This window comes from Momordica charantia, unplaced genomic scaffold (genome assembly GCF_013281855.1).
Source record: "Momordica charantia cultivar OHB3-1 unplaced genomic scaffold, Mcharantia_2.0 BLBB01000138.1, whole genome shotgun sequence".
Taxonomy (NCBI): domain Eukaryota; kingdom Viridiplantae; phylum Streptophyta; class Magnoliopsida; order Cucurbitales; family Cucurbitaceae; genus Momordica; species Momordica charantia.
Window position 1 is genome coordinate 7,501 of NW_028275294.1, and position 15,000 is coordinate 22,500.

The following is a 15,000-nucleotide window of genomic DNA, read 5'->3' on the forward strand; positions in this document are numbered from 1 at the left end:
CCTTTTGGTTCTCCCCGAAAACAACTTTCGTTTTTTGAACCCATTTTAATAAAATTAATAAAAGAATTCGAAACAAAAATTAAAAAATTTAAAAAGATTCTTTTTATAATTCTAAGAGTTTTAAAAGAAATAACAAACTTGTTTCTAAATATCTCAAAAGAAACAAAAAAATGGGTCATCAAAAACATTTTATTTATAAAACAAACAATAAAAGAACTTTCACAAAGAAACCCAATTCTAGTATTTGAATTGAAAGAAATATACGAGTTGAATGAAGCTAAAAAAGAAAAAAATTCGATAATAAGTAATGGAATGATCCACGGCTCATCCATTCAAATTCTATCTATGGATTGGACAAATTTTTCATTGAGAGAAAAAAAAATGAAAGATCTGACTGCTAGAACAAACACAATACTAAAAAAAATTGAAAAAATAAGAAAAGACACGAAAAAAGAGTTTATAAACCCAGAAATAAATATTAGTCCTAACAAAATAAGTTCTGATGATAAAAAATTAGAATCTCACAAAAATTTTTTTAAGATATTAAAAAAAAGAAATGTACGATTAATTCGTAAATCACATCATTTTCTAAAATTTTTCGTTGAAAACATATACATAGATATCTTTCAACGTATGATTAATATCCTGAGGATTAATGTGCAACTTTTTATTGAATCAATAAAAAAAAAATTTACTAAATACAGTTCAAATAATGAAGCAAATGAAGAAGGAATTGATAAAACAAATCAAAGTATAATTCACTTTATTTCAACTATAAAAAAGTCACTTTCCAATATTAGTAATAAGAATGGAAAGATCTTTTGGGACTTATCATATTTGTCGCAAGCATATTTATTTTACAAATTATCACAAACACAAATTATTAACTTATCTAAGTTAAGACCTGTCTTTCAATATCACGGAACATCTCTTTTTCTTAAGAATGAAATACAGGATTATTTTGTTGAAGTTCTTGGAGCACAAGAAATAGTACATTCAGACTTAAAACAAAAGAATCTTAAAAATTTTGGAATGAATCAATGGAAAAACTGGTTAAGGAGTCATTATCACTACGATTTATATACGATTAGATGGTCCAAATTACTACCACAAAAATGGCGAAATAGAGTCAATCAAAATCGTATGGCCAAAAATAAAGATTTTAACCAACGTTATTCATATGAAAAAAACCGATTAATTGATTACAAAAAAAAAAATGATTTTGAACCACACTACTCATTACAGAATAAAAAAGATAATATAAAAAAAAAATATATATATGATCTTTTATCATATAAATCTATTAATTATGAAGATAATAAAGATTCATATATTTATGAATTACCAGTACAAGTAAAAAATAATCAAGAAATTTCTTATAGGTACAACACAGAAAAATGGAAATTTATTGATATATTGACGGGTGTCCCTATCAATAATTATCTAGTAGAAGATGATATTATAGATCTGGAAAAAAATCCAGATAGAAAATATTTTGATTGGAGAATGCTGCATTTTTGTCTTAAAAATAAGGCCGATATTGGAGCCTGGATCAATATTGAGGCTGACACGAACAGTAATAAAAATACTAAAACTGGGGTTAATAATTTTCAAATAATTGAAAAAATCGATAAGAAAGATTTTTTTTATCTCACAATTAATCAACATCAAGAAATCAACCCATCCAACAATAAAAAAATATATTTTTTTATTGGATGAGAATGAATGAAGAAATACTAAGTCGTTCCATATCGAATATGGAACTTTGGTTCTTTCCAGAATTTTTGATACTTTATAATGCATATAAGATTAACCCGTGGATCATACCAATCAAATCACTTCTTTTAAATTTGAATGTAAATGAAATTTTTAGTAAAAATAAAAAACTAATTGGAAAGAAAAAAAGATATTTTTTTATATCAGCGAAGGAAAAAACTCTTGAATTAGAAAATAGAAATAAAGGAGAAAAGGAATCTGTGGCCGAAGAGGATCTTGAATCAGCTCTCTCAAACCACAAAAAATATGTTCAAGAAGATTCCGCGGGAGCAGATGTGAAAAAACGTATAAATAAAAAGCAATCCAAGAAAAACACGGAAGGGGAGCTTGATTTCTTCCTAAAAAGATATTTGCGTTTTCAATTGAGATGGGATTATTCCTTAAATCAAAGAATTATCAATAACATCAAAGTATATTGTCTCCTACTTAGACTGCAAAATCCCAGAGAAATTGCTATATCCTCTATTCAAAGTAGAGAAATGAGTATGGATATTCTGATAGTTCAGAAGGATTTAACTCTTACAGAATTAATGAAAAGGGGAATATTGATTATCGAACCGGTTCGTCTGTCTGTAAAAAATGCTGTACAATTTATTATGTCTCAAACCATAGGTATTTCATTAGTTCATAAGACTAAGTACCAAATTAATCAAAGATATCAAGAAAAACGCTATCCTGATAAGAAGAGTTTTTCTGAATCCATTGCAATACATCAAAAAACGAATGAAAATAGAGCCAGCAATCATTATGATTTGCTTGTTCCTGAAAATATCTTAGCCCCTAGAGGTCGTAGAGAGTTCAGAATTCGAATTTGTTTCAATTCTCGGAATATAAATGATATCCATAGAAATACAGCATTTTACAATGCAAATAAGGTGAAAACTCGTCATCAAGTTTTAGATAAAAGAAGCAAACATCTTGATAGATATAAAAATAAACTAAATAAATTCAAGTTCTTTCTTTGGCCGAATTATCGATTAGAAGATTTAGCTTGTATGAATCGTTATTGGTTTGATACCAATAATAGCAGTCGTTTTAGTATGCTAAGAATCCATATGTATCCACAATTGAAAATTCGTTAATGCTACATTTTTCCTATATTTCCCGTACCTTATATGGTATATGAAGACAAAGAAATACACGTATGTCACTGTCTTACATTCTGATAGATGATATTAATTTAATTCAATGACGTATCTATTAGATTTATAAATTAATCCAGAAAATATTCTTATTTACTTTTAATTTAAGTTTTAAGTCGAAATATTTTTTGTGCGTGCAGAAATATACCATCCTTTTGTATACCTATCTGAATCCAATTTTTAAAATTGGATTGTTAAATTTTATAAAAAAAAAAAACAGAAATTATTAATGAAATTAAGATTATTGTGTATATCAAATTAAAAGGAGTAACATTATTATTACTGATCAATAATAATTTATAAAAAAAGGAGGGTAAGGAGATTTAATTTTATGGTAAAAAATTCATTCAGCTCAGTTATTTCGCAAGAAGAAAAAAAAGAAAATGCAGGATCTGTTGAATTTCAAGTATTCAGTTTCACCAATAAGATACGAAGACTTACTTCACATTTGGAATTGCACAAAAAAGACTATTCATCTCAAAGAGGTCTACGTAAAATTCTCGGAAAACGCCAACGATTACTTTCTTATTTATCAAAGAAAAATATAATGCGTTATAAAGAATTAATTAATCAATTGGATATTCGGGAGTCAAAAACTCAGTAATTTTAAAAGTAATTTTTAATTATTTGATTTATTAGATCTTGAATTTTTATGAACTTATTTTCATTTTCAGCAATTCATGGAAAGATGAATCGAGGAAAAACTTATGAATGGACCAGCTACAAGAAAAGACCTCATGATAGTCAATATGGGACCTCACCACCCATCAATGCACGGTGTTCTTCGACTCATCCTTACTTTGGATGGTGAAGATGTTATTGACTGTGAACCAATATTGGGTTATTTACACAGAGGGATGGAAAAAATTGCAGAAAACCGAACAATTATACAATATCTACCTTATGTAACACGTTGGGATTATTTAGCTACTATGTTCACAGAAGCAATAACCGTAAATGGTCCAGAACAGTTGGGAAATATTCAAGTACCTAAAAGAGCCAGCTATATCAGAGTAATTATGTTGGAGTTGAGTCGTATAGCTTCTCATCTGTTATGGCTTGGCCCTTTTATGGCGGATATTGGCGCACAGACTCCCTTCTTCTATATTTTCAGAGAAAGAGAATTAGTATATGATCTATTCGAAGCAGCCACCGGTATGAGAATGATGCATAATTTTTTTCGTATCGGGGGAGTCGCGGCTGATCTACCTCATGGCTGGATAGATAAATGTTTGGATTTCTGCGATTATTTTTTGACAGGGGTTGCTGAATATCAAAAACTTATTACACAAAATCCTATTTTTTTAGAACGAGTTGAAGGAGTAGGCATTATTTGTGGAGAAGAAGTAATAAATTGGGGGTTATCGGGACCAATGCTGCGAGCTTCCGGAATACCATGGGATCTTCGTAAAGTTGATAATTATGAGTGTTATGACGAATTTGATTGGGAAGTTCAGTGGCAAAAAGAAGGAGATTCATTAGCTCGTTATTTAGTCAGACTTGGTGAGATGACGGAATCCATAAAAATTATTCAACAAGCTTTGGAAGGAATTCCAGGGGGGCCCTATGAGAATTTAGAAATACGATGTTTTGATCGAGAAAGGTCTCCGGAATGGAATGACTTTGACTATCGATTCATTAGTAAAAAACCTTCTCCAACTTTTGAGTTGGCGAAACAAGAACTTTATGTGAGAGTCGAAGCCCCAAAAGGGGAATTGGGAATTTTTTTGATAGGGGATCAGGGTGGTTTTCCTTGGAGATGGAAAATTCGCCCGCCGGGTTTTATCAATTTGCAAATTCTTCCTCAGTTAGTTAAAAGAATGAAATTGGCTGATATTATGACAATACTAGGTAGCATAGATATCATTATGGGAGAAGTTGATCGTTAAAATGATAATTGATACACCACAAGTACAAGATATCAATTCTTTTTCTAGATTGGAATTCTTAAAAGAAGTCTATGGAATTCTATGGGTGCTTGTTCCTATTTTGACTACTGTATTGGGAATCACAATAAGCGTACTAGTAATTGTATGGTTAGAAAGAGAAATATCCGCAGGGATACAACAACGGATTGGACCTGAATATGCTGGTCCTTTGGGAGTTCTTCAAGCTTTAGCAGATGGTACAAAACTACTTTTTAAAGAAAATCTGTTTCCATCTAGAGGTGATACTCGTTTATTCAGTATCGGACCATCCATAGCAGTCATATCAATTTTACTAAGCTATTCAGTAATTCCTTTTGGTTATCGCCTTGTTTTAGCCGATCTCCATATCGGTGTTTTTTTATGGATTGCCATTTCAAGTGTTGCTCCCATCGGACTTCTTATGTCAGGATATGGATCCAATAATAAATATTCCTTTTTAGGTGGTCTACGAGCTGCTGCTCAATCAATTAGTTATGAAATACCATTAACTCTATGTGTATTATCAATATCTCTACGTGTGATTCGTTGAGACATAAACTTCTACCACTTTTTTTTGAGAAAAGGGATGAAATGCATTGAATAGATATCTTCATTTTTATATTCATTATTCGGATTAATGAACTAAATCAGATAGTTATATGAGTGAAAGAAAACAGCTTATATAAATATAAATTAGCAGTAAAAATATTGAGTCTCATTTTCTATGTATAAGAGTTAAGCAGAAATAAACATAGGCGCAAGAGAGCCTTTATCCCAAGATTGGTTGACTAGTTATCCTGTCTTGAAGCGGACTCAAAAGATCAACCGTATTGAGTTTTCACTATTATTTGTATGTACTACCATATATGTATTACCTTAACACGGCCGATTGAGCAAAAATGAGTGGATGGTTAGAAACACCAAAATATACAAAGGATTAGTAATGGAGATTTTTAAAATTATCCAAAAGAGAGAGAAGGACATTTTTGCAAAATGCATAATATAAAAAGAATACGAATTGGGGCTTTAAGTTTGTAGAAATGATCAGGCAGTACTCCCCACGATTCCGATCCAGAGTATGCGCCTATCCACCCATTAAATAAATGACTATCGGAAACGAAATAATCCCTTATTTAGTAAGTCCCCTTTTTAGCAGAAAGAAGAATAGGAACGAAAAAAAAAATGGAAAGAATCCAATTACAACAAAAAAAGATATCTTTTTTATTCTTTCTTATCTCCATCTATTCCTATATTCATTTTCTTTCCGATATCCCTATTTATAGAGATAGAATTCGTGTACGAATTCATGAACTAATGGAATAGGCGATTTTTTTTTCGTAATTGAAAACGATGGGTTATTGATATTTATAATAAATAGTATTTTAGTGAAGAATTAAGTTATTACTCAACAAAGAAATTATTTTTTATTAAAGGATGAGATCAATTCAGAAGTACCCTTTTTCTTTATTATTAGAACAGACAGAATTCTATTGGGTTAATTTGGGGACACACGATAGATTTTTATCCTATACTATTCTACAAAAAAGACATATCAAGATAAATAATCCCGACACGCTCCTTAGATTTATTTATGGCCCTCAAGGAGCCGTATGAGGTGAAAATCTCATGTACGGTTCTGTAATAGCGATGAGAACAGTGATGTTATTGCCGACTATGATTATCTAACAGTTCGAGTACGGTTGATATAGTTGAGGCTCAATCAAAATATGGTTTTTGGGGGTGGAATTTGTGGCGTCAACCTATAGGGTTTGTTATTTTTCTAATTTCTTCCTTAGCAGAATGCGAGAGATTACCTTTTGATTTACCAGAAGCAGAAGAAGAATTAGTGGCGGGTTATCAAACCGAGTATTCGGGTATCAAATTTGGTTTATTTTATGTTGCTTCCTATCTAAATCTATTAGTTTCTTCATTATTTGTAACAGTTCTTTACTTGGGTGGTTGGGATATCTCTATTCCATACATATTCGGTTATGAACTTTTTGAAATAAATAAAGCGTATGAAGTCTTTGGAATGACAATTAGTATCTTTATTACATTAGCTAAAACTTATTTGTTCTTGTTCATTTCTATAACAACAAGATGGACTTTACCCCGACTAAGAATAGACCAACTATTAAATCTCGGATGGAAATTTCTTTTACCTATATCTCTCGGTAATCTATTATTAACAACTTCTTTTCAACTCTTTTCACTGTAAAGGAATACCATATTCTATATTCACGACTTGCTCAAACAAGAGAAAGAAACAAACATAAAATTCTTTAGAGATATTACAATATGTTCCCTATGGTAACTGGGTTCATGAATTATGGTCAACAAACAGTACGAGCTGCAAGGTACATTGGTCAAAGTTTCATGATTACTTTATCCCATGCAAATCGTTTACCTGTAACTATTCAATATCCTTACGAAAAATTAATCACATCGGAGCGTTTCCGCGGTCGAATCCATTTTGAATTTGATAAATGCATTGCTTGTGAAGTATGTGTTCGTGTATGTCCTATAGATCTCCCCGTTGTTGATTGGAAATTGGAAACGGATATTCGAAAGAAACGATTGCTTAATTACAGTATTGATTTCGGGATCTGTATATTTTGTGGTAACTGCGTTGAATATTGTCCAACAAATTGTTTATCAATGACTGAAGAATATGAACTTTCTACTTATGATCGTCACGAATTGAATTATAATCAAATTTCTTTGGGTCGTTTACCAATGTCAGTAGTTGATGATTATACAATTAGAACAATTTTGAATTCGCCTCAAATTTAAGTCTAAAATAAGTAAATCCCTTGATTAAAGATTTAAGAGTAATTGTAAATTACTAATGTTCCGTTTTGATCTAAAGAAATGAGGTTTCTTTCGTTTTGTTTGGTCACTACCTACAAATCCAAACTAGTGATTCATGAGAATTTCAGCTTAATTTAGATTGAAACTATATATTTCGAAATATATAGTTTCGAACTACTCTACTCTACTCTTTCAGATCAAGACTAATATTAATCCAATAACTGTACCTACATTAATTCACACCCCTTAAGATTAAATTAGGAATTGATTATCCATTTTTTTTCCTGGTCAGATCAATAAGGTCATGAAAAACATTTCTATTTATTTATCTCTTTTTTTACTACATATAATGGATTTGCCTGGACCGATACATGATTTTCTTGTAGTCTTGTTGGGATCAGGTCTTATATTAGGAAGTATGGGAGTACTATTACTTAACAACTCCATTTATTCTGCTTTTTCGTTGGGACTGGTTCTTGTTTCTATATCTTTATTCTATATTCTAGCAAACGCCCAGTTTGTAGCTGCTGCGCAACTACTTATTTACGTGGGAGCTATAAATGTTTTAATCATATTTGCTGTGATGTTCATGAAGGGTTCAGAATATTCCAAAGATTTTAATCTTTGGACCGTTGGGAGTGGATTTACTTTTCTGGTTTGTACAAGTATTTTTGTTTCACTAATGACTACTATTGTAGATACGTCATGGTATGGGATTATTTGGACTACAAGATCAAACCAAATTCTAGAGCAAGATTTAATAAGTAATAGTCAACAAATTGGAATTTATTTATCAACATATTTTTTTCTTCCATTTGAACTCATTTCGATCATTCTTTTAGCTGCTTTGATCGGCGCAATTGCCGTAGCTCGCCAGTAATAAATCTTTATAAATAGCATAAATTAAACTTTGTTCTATGTTATCACACACATTCCCTTTCATTTATATTTGAAGATTGTTTCTGTCTAAAATAAAAATTCTTTTATTCGATCGATTACCAATATATTCCCTTGTTCTGTACTTTTTTTTTTTGTCAATTGAATTGAATCTATTAAATTTTTGTTCATATTGAAATGAATCGGAATTGATAAGGAGTTGGTCAATCATGCTCGAACATGTACTTGTTATAAGTGCCTATTTATTTTCTATCGGTATCTATGGATTGATCACGAGCCGAAATATGGTTAGAGCCCTTATGTGTCTTGAGCTTATACTGAATGCAGTTAATATGAATTTCGTAACATTTTCTGATTTTTTTGATAGTCGCCAATTAAAAGGGAATATTTTCTCAATTTTTGTTATAGCTATTGCAGCCGCTGAAGCAGCTATTGGCCCAGCTATTGTTTCGTCAATTTATCGTAACAGAAAATCAACTCGTATCAATCAATCGAATTTGTTGAATAAGTAGTATTTATTTATCAGATAAATTATCATATTCATCAAGTCAAATTATCTGTATGATACGTAATCCATGATCATGTTTGCGAAACCGTAAAAAATCAAAGTATCTTGGCCCTATCGCATGAGTTAATCTGAAAGTAGATTGATTATAAAAATTCTGAAAAATTATTGACTCATCTGGTATCTAAATATATAATTTATTTACAAATTTACTAGATCAAGTCTTAAAAAACATTTATAGATCCAATGTCACATTCAGTAAAGATTTATGATACATGTATAGGGTGTACTCAATGTGTTCGAGCTTGCCCCACAGATGTATTAGAAATGATACCTTGGGGCGGATGTAAAGCTAAGCAAATAGCTTCGGCTCCAAGAACAGAAGACTGTGTTGGTTGTAAGAGATGTGAATCCGCCTGTCCGACGGATTTCTTGAGTGTTCGCGTTTATTTATGGCATGAAACAACTCGAAGCATGGGTCTAGCTTATTGATACGTTCTATAAAAGCCCCCTTGAATACATTTGATTTCTTTTTTACCGACAAAAACTCGTGCTCGAAAATAAATATACATATATATTTTTTTTATTTCATTTTCGAACATGGGTTTTTTTAGTCCAAGTGTATCTTGTTTTTACTACGAATTATTTTCCTTGGTTAACGATAGTTGTAGTTTTTCCAATATTTGCGGGTTTATTACTTTTCTTTTTCCCTCATAGAGGAAATAAAGTAATGAGATGGTATACTATATGTATCTGTGTACTCGAGCTCCTTCTAACAACCTATGCATTTTGTTATCATTTCGAATTAGACGATCCATTAAGCCAACTGACGGAGGATTATAAATGGATCTCTTTTTTTGATTTTTACTGGAGATTGGGAATCGATGGCCTTTCCATAGGACCCATTTTACTGACGGGGTTTATCACCACTTTAGCTACTTTAGCGGCTTGGCCAGTTACTCGAGATTCCCGATTATTCCATTTTCTAATGTTAGCAATGTATAGCGGTCAAATAGGATTATTTTCTGCTCGAGACCTCTTATTATTTTTTATCATGTGGGAGTTAGAATTAATTCCCGTTTATCTACTTCTATCGATGTGGGGAGGAAAGAAACGGTTGTATTCAGCTACAAAGTTTATTTTGTACACTGCAGGAGGTTCCATTTTTTTGTTAATGGGAGTTCTGGGTATCGGTTTATATGGTTCTAATGAACCAACTTTAAATTTTGAAACCTCAGCTCATCAATCGTATCCTGTAGCACTCGAAATAATATTATATATCGGATTTCTTATTGCTTTTGCTGTCAAATCACCGATTATACCCTTACATACATGGTTACCAGATACCCACGGAGAGGCACATTACAGTACTTGTATGCTTCTAGCCGGAATCTTATTAAAAATGGGAGCATATGGATTGGTTCGGATCAATATGGAATTATTACCCTACGCCCATTCTATCTTTTCACCCTGGTTGATCATAGTAGGAATAATTCAAATAATCTATGCAGCTTCAACATCTCCGGGTCAACGCAATTTAAAAAAAAGAATAGCTTATTCCTCCGTCTCTCATATGGGTTTCATAATTATAGGAATTGGTTCTATAAGCGAGACGGGACTCAATGGAGCTATTTTACAAATAATATCTCATGGATTTATTGGCGCTGCGCTTTTTTTCTTGGCGGGAACAAGTTATGATAGAATACGTCTTGTTTATCTCGATGAAATGGGCGGAATGGCTATCCCAATTCCAAAAATATTCACGACTTTCAGTATCTTATCGATGGCTTCCCTTGCATTGCCGGGTATGAGCGGTTTTGTTGCAGAATTAATAGTCTTTTTTGGAATAATTACCAGCCAAAAATATCTTTTAATGACAAAAATACTAATTACTTTGGTAATGGCAATTGGAATGATATTAACTCCCATTTATTTATTATCTATGTTACGCCAGATGTTCTATGGATACAAGCTTTTTAATGCTCAAAATTCTTATTTTTTTGATTCGGGACCGCGAGAGTTGTTTGTTGCGATCTCTATCCTTATACCTGTCATAGGTATTGGTATTTATCCAGATTTTGTTTTCTCACTATCAGTTGACAAGGTCGAAGCTATTTTATCTAATTATTTTGCTAGATAGTTTTCATAAAAAAAAATGAAACAGCAATACTATAATAATTATTTTTTAAATCGTTCGTTGCACAATAAAAAAAGAAGTCTTTTTTCTTAATCTTAAGTTAAATAAAAAAAATGAATTGGACTTCCTCATACATTTGGCTTTTGTGAGAACCATTTGAATCAAGTAATGTAGTGATTCAAAAGGTTCTCGATGTCTTACACACAGTTTTCTTATCTATACTCTCCCATGTTTGTGTTAGTCAGGCCTTTTCTTGAATTTTTTCAATTAGATGTTAATGTAAATGAACCATAACTATGTAGCCCTATCCCTAATAGATTGACCCCAAAATAGCATATCCAAATTATAAGAAAACCCATAGAGGCCACAATTGCGGAATTTACACCTTCAAAATTTTTATTTGTTCGCGTATGTAAATAAATTGCGAATATGGTCCAAGTAATAAATGCCCAAGTTTCTTTCGGGTCCCAATTCCAATATGATCCCCATGTCTCATTAGCCCATACTGCCCCTGAAAGAATACCTATGCTTAAAAAGATAAACCCTAGACTAATTATACGATAACTCCAATGATCTAATTGTTGAATCAGTTGAGACTTATAATAATTCTTCGAAGAAAAAAAAGAAGTGTTTCTTAAAACATTGTTCCCTTCGTTCATGTATTGGATCTCATCAAAGGAAAATAACGCATTTAATAAATTTTTGTTTTTAACAAAAATTCTTATAGCTTTTTGAAATGTAATCACTATAAGAGCTACTGAAAATAATGATCCACATAAAAGAGATGCATAACCCAATACCATCATACTTACGTGCATCATTAACCAATGAGATTGGAGAGCGGGGACTAATAGTGGGGATTGATGTATTTCAGTTAAAAAACCTGAAGTAGCAAAACCTTGGGTAAAAATAGTACTTGGCGCGGTTATTGCGCTTACACTTAAATGGTTTTTATATTTTTTAAAATACGTAAATATATGAATAATGGAGAAACCCCATGAAAGAAATAGTAATGATTCATATAAATCACTTAATGGTAAATGCCTCAAATAAATCCAACGAGTAACTAATAATCCTGTTATACAGAAAAAAGTAGCTATCATGCCTTTTTCTGACGAAGCATAGAGTCCTACGGTTTCATCGACTAATAAGGTTATCAAATGAATTGTAATGACAATTGAAATGACCGAAAAAGATATATGAGTTAATATATGCTCTAAAGTTGAAAATATCATAAAAAAAATTATTAAAAAAGTTGCCTCAATTAAATTATTTGAATTAATATCTGGGACTTGAATTAATTATATTATAGAACTTTATTTTTAATAAAAAATGTCATGCCGCCACTCGGACTCGAACCGAGATGCTCTAGCACTGCTTCCTAAGAACAGCGTGTCTACCTATTTCACCATAGCGGCTTTCTCAAAATCATTATTACTATTATATAATAGTAATAATGATTTTGAGAAAAGAAATAAGTAGGGGTTCATATAATTTAAAAATAAGGTTTTAACTTAATCAACTAATGTCATCGTTTCAATGCCTCATTAAATTTTTATTTTAATAAAGAGTTTCAGTTTACTATTCGATCTTCTATATTTAGATATTATATATAACTATTATAACTATATTCTATAATATAGAAAATATATATAAAAAAAAAAAATAAAGAAAAACTTTTTTTTTTATTGGGGTGATGGGGATTCTTATTTTCCCCATCCCGAAAATGATAAAACAAAGATATGAAAAAGAAAGGTCAACCCTTGTATTTATTTTTATTCTTTGAACAAGAAAAAAAGTACCATTTTTTATTTTATAATTGAGTAAACAAAAGAATTCTTATTTTACATATCCTAAAAAAAGGAAAACGAATTTCATATTCATCCGCTCAAAATATTAGGAAATTCCAATAATTGCTTTAATTATTAATTAAAAAAAAATGTTTATTTTTATTTGAATATTTTAGTGACAATTTTTTTTTTTAATAAATTCACATTAAATTATTCCATTTTTTATATAATAAAATAAAATTATTATTTTAATAATAAAATTATAAACGAATTTATACTAGGATGTTTTTTGAGTCAAACCGATTCAGATTATTCCAATGTTTGATTATTTATTTGATTTGTCCCCAAAAAAACTTTGTGAATTACCCGTTGAAAGAGATTTTGCTAGCGAAAAAGCTTTCAACGCTGCCCGACGCCCTTTGTTTTTCCAAATATTTTTACGAATACGTTTTTTTGATATAGAAGTGCGCTTTTTTGGAACTGCCATTAAAAAATTATAATAAATTATTCATTGCTATAGTTGGATGTGAAAGACATCTATTGTTCAAAACGAATTGTTCTTTACTATTTATTATCCATTTATTCTTTAAATTATATTATACTCCTAATATAGATATCTAAAATTTAAAATTATTAGATTAGGAACAAAGAAAAATATATATATATATAATGTTATTAAAAAAAAAAAAAAGAATCGTTTAATGATTCGTAACGTAATAAACGAACTTAATAAAACGAAGTCTTATTTTACTGGATCAACTTGTAGGCTGTCTTTTATGATTGATACCAAAATAAAATAGTGTTTTTCGTGTAATTATTCCTTCTTGCTGTATAGCGGGAAATTTTTGTAATGCATACTAAATGATAATAATAAAGAAAATTTTCCGTTTCTATATTGTCATAAAATTTTCCTTAAAATAAATAGTTGTGTTCATTAATAGTTTCAGTGGGTCATCTTATTTGAACAATTCTAACTTCTTGAGTTGAAATATTTGAAGTATTTATCAAAAAATTAAGAATAGGAAATTATATTTAAGTTGTGGATATTTAAATTTTTTATTAACTGATCCTTTTGAAAAGAGATAAGAGCTGGTGAATCAGAAAAATTAATTAGGAATTAAATATACTTTTTTTATGGAATATATGTATCAATATTCATGGATCATACCTTTCATCTCACTTCCAATTCCTATCTTAATAGGAGTCGGACTTCTACTTTTTCCGACGGCAACAAAAAACCTTCGACGTATGTGGTCTTTTCCGAGTGTTTTATTGTTAAGTATAGTTATGATTTTTTCAGTTTATCTGTCTATTGATCAAATAAATAGTAATTATATCTATCAATATGTATGGTCTTGGACTATCAATAATGATTTTTCTTTAGAGTTGGGCTACTTGATCGATCCACTTACTTGTATTATGGCAATATTAATCACGACTGTTGGAATTATGGTTCTTATTTATAGTGACAATTATATGTCTCATGATCAAGGATATTTGAGATTTTTTGCTTATATGAGTTTGTTCAATACATCAATGTTGGGATTAGTGACTAGTTCGAATTTGATACAAATTTATATTTTTTGGGAATTGGTTGGAATGTGTTCTTATCTATTAATAGGTTTTTGGTTCACCCGACCTACTGCGGCGAATGCTTGTCAAAAGGCATTTGTAACTAATCGCGTGGGGGATTTTGGTTTATTATTAGGGATTTTAGGTCTTTATTGGACAACGGGGAGTTTTGAATTTCGCGATTTGTTTAAAATATTCAATAACTTGATTTATAATAATGAGGTTAATTTATTATTTGTTACTTTGTGCGCGGTCCTATTATTTGCAGGTGCAGTTGCTAAATCCGCTCAATTTCCTCTTCATGTATGGTTACCTGATGCTATGGAGGGCCCTACCCCCATTTCGGCTCTTATACATGCTGCTACGATGGTAGCAGCGGGAATTTTTCTTGTCGCTCGGCTTCTTCCTCTTTTTATAGTAATACCTTACATAATGAATCTAATAGCTTTGATAGGTATAATAA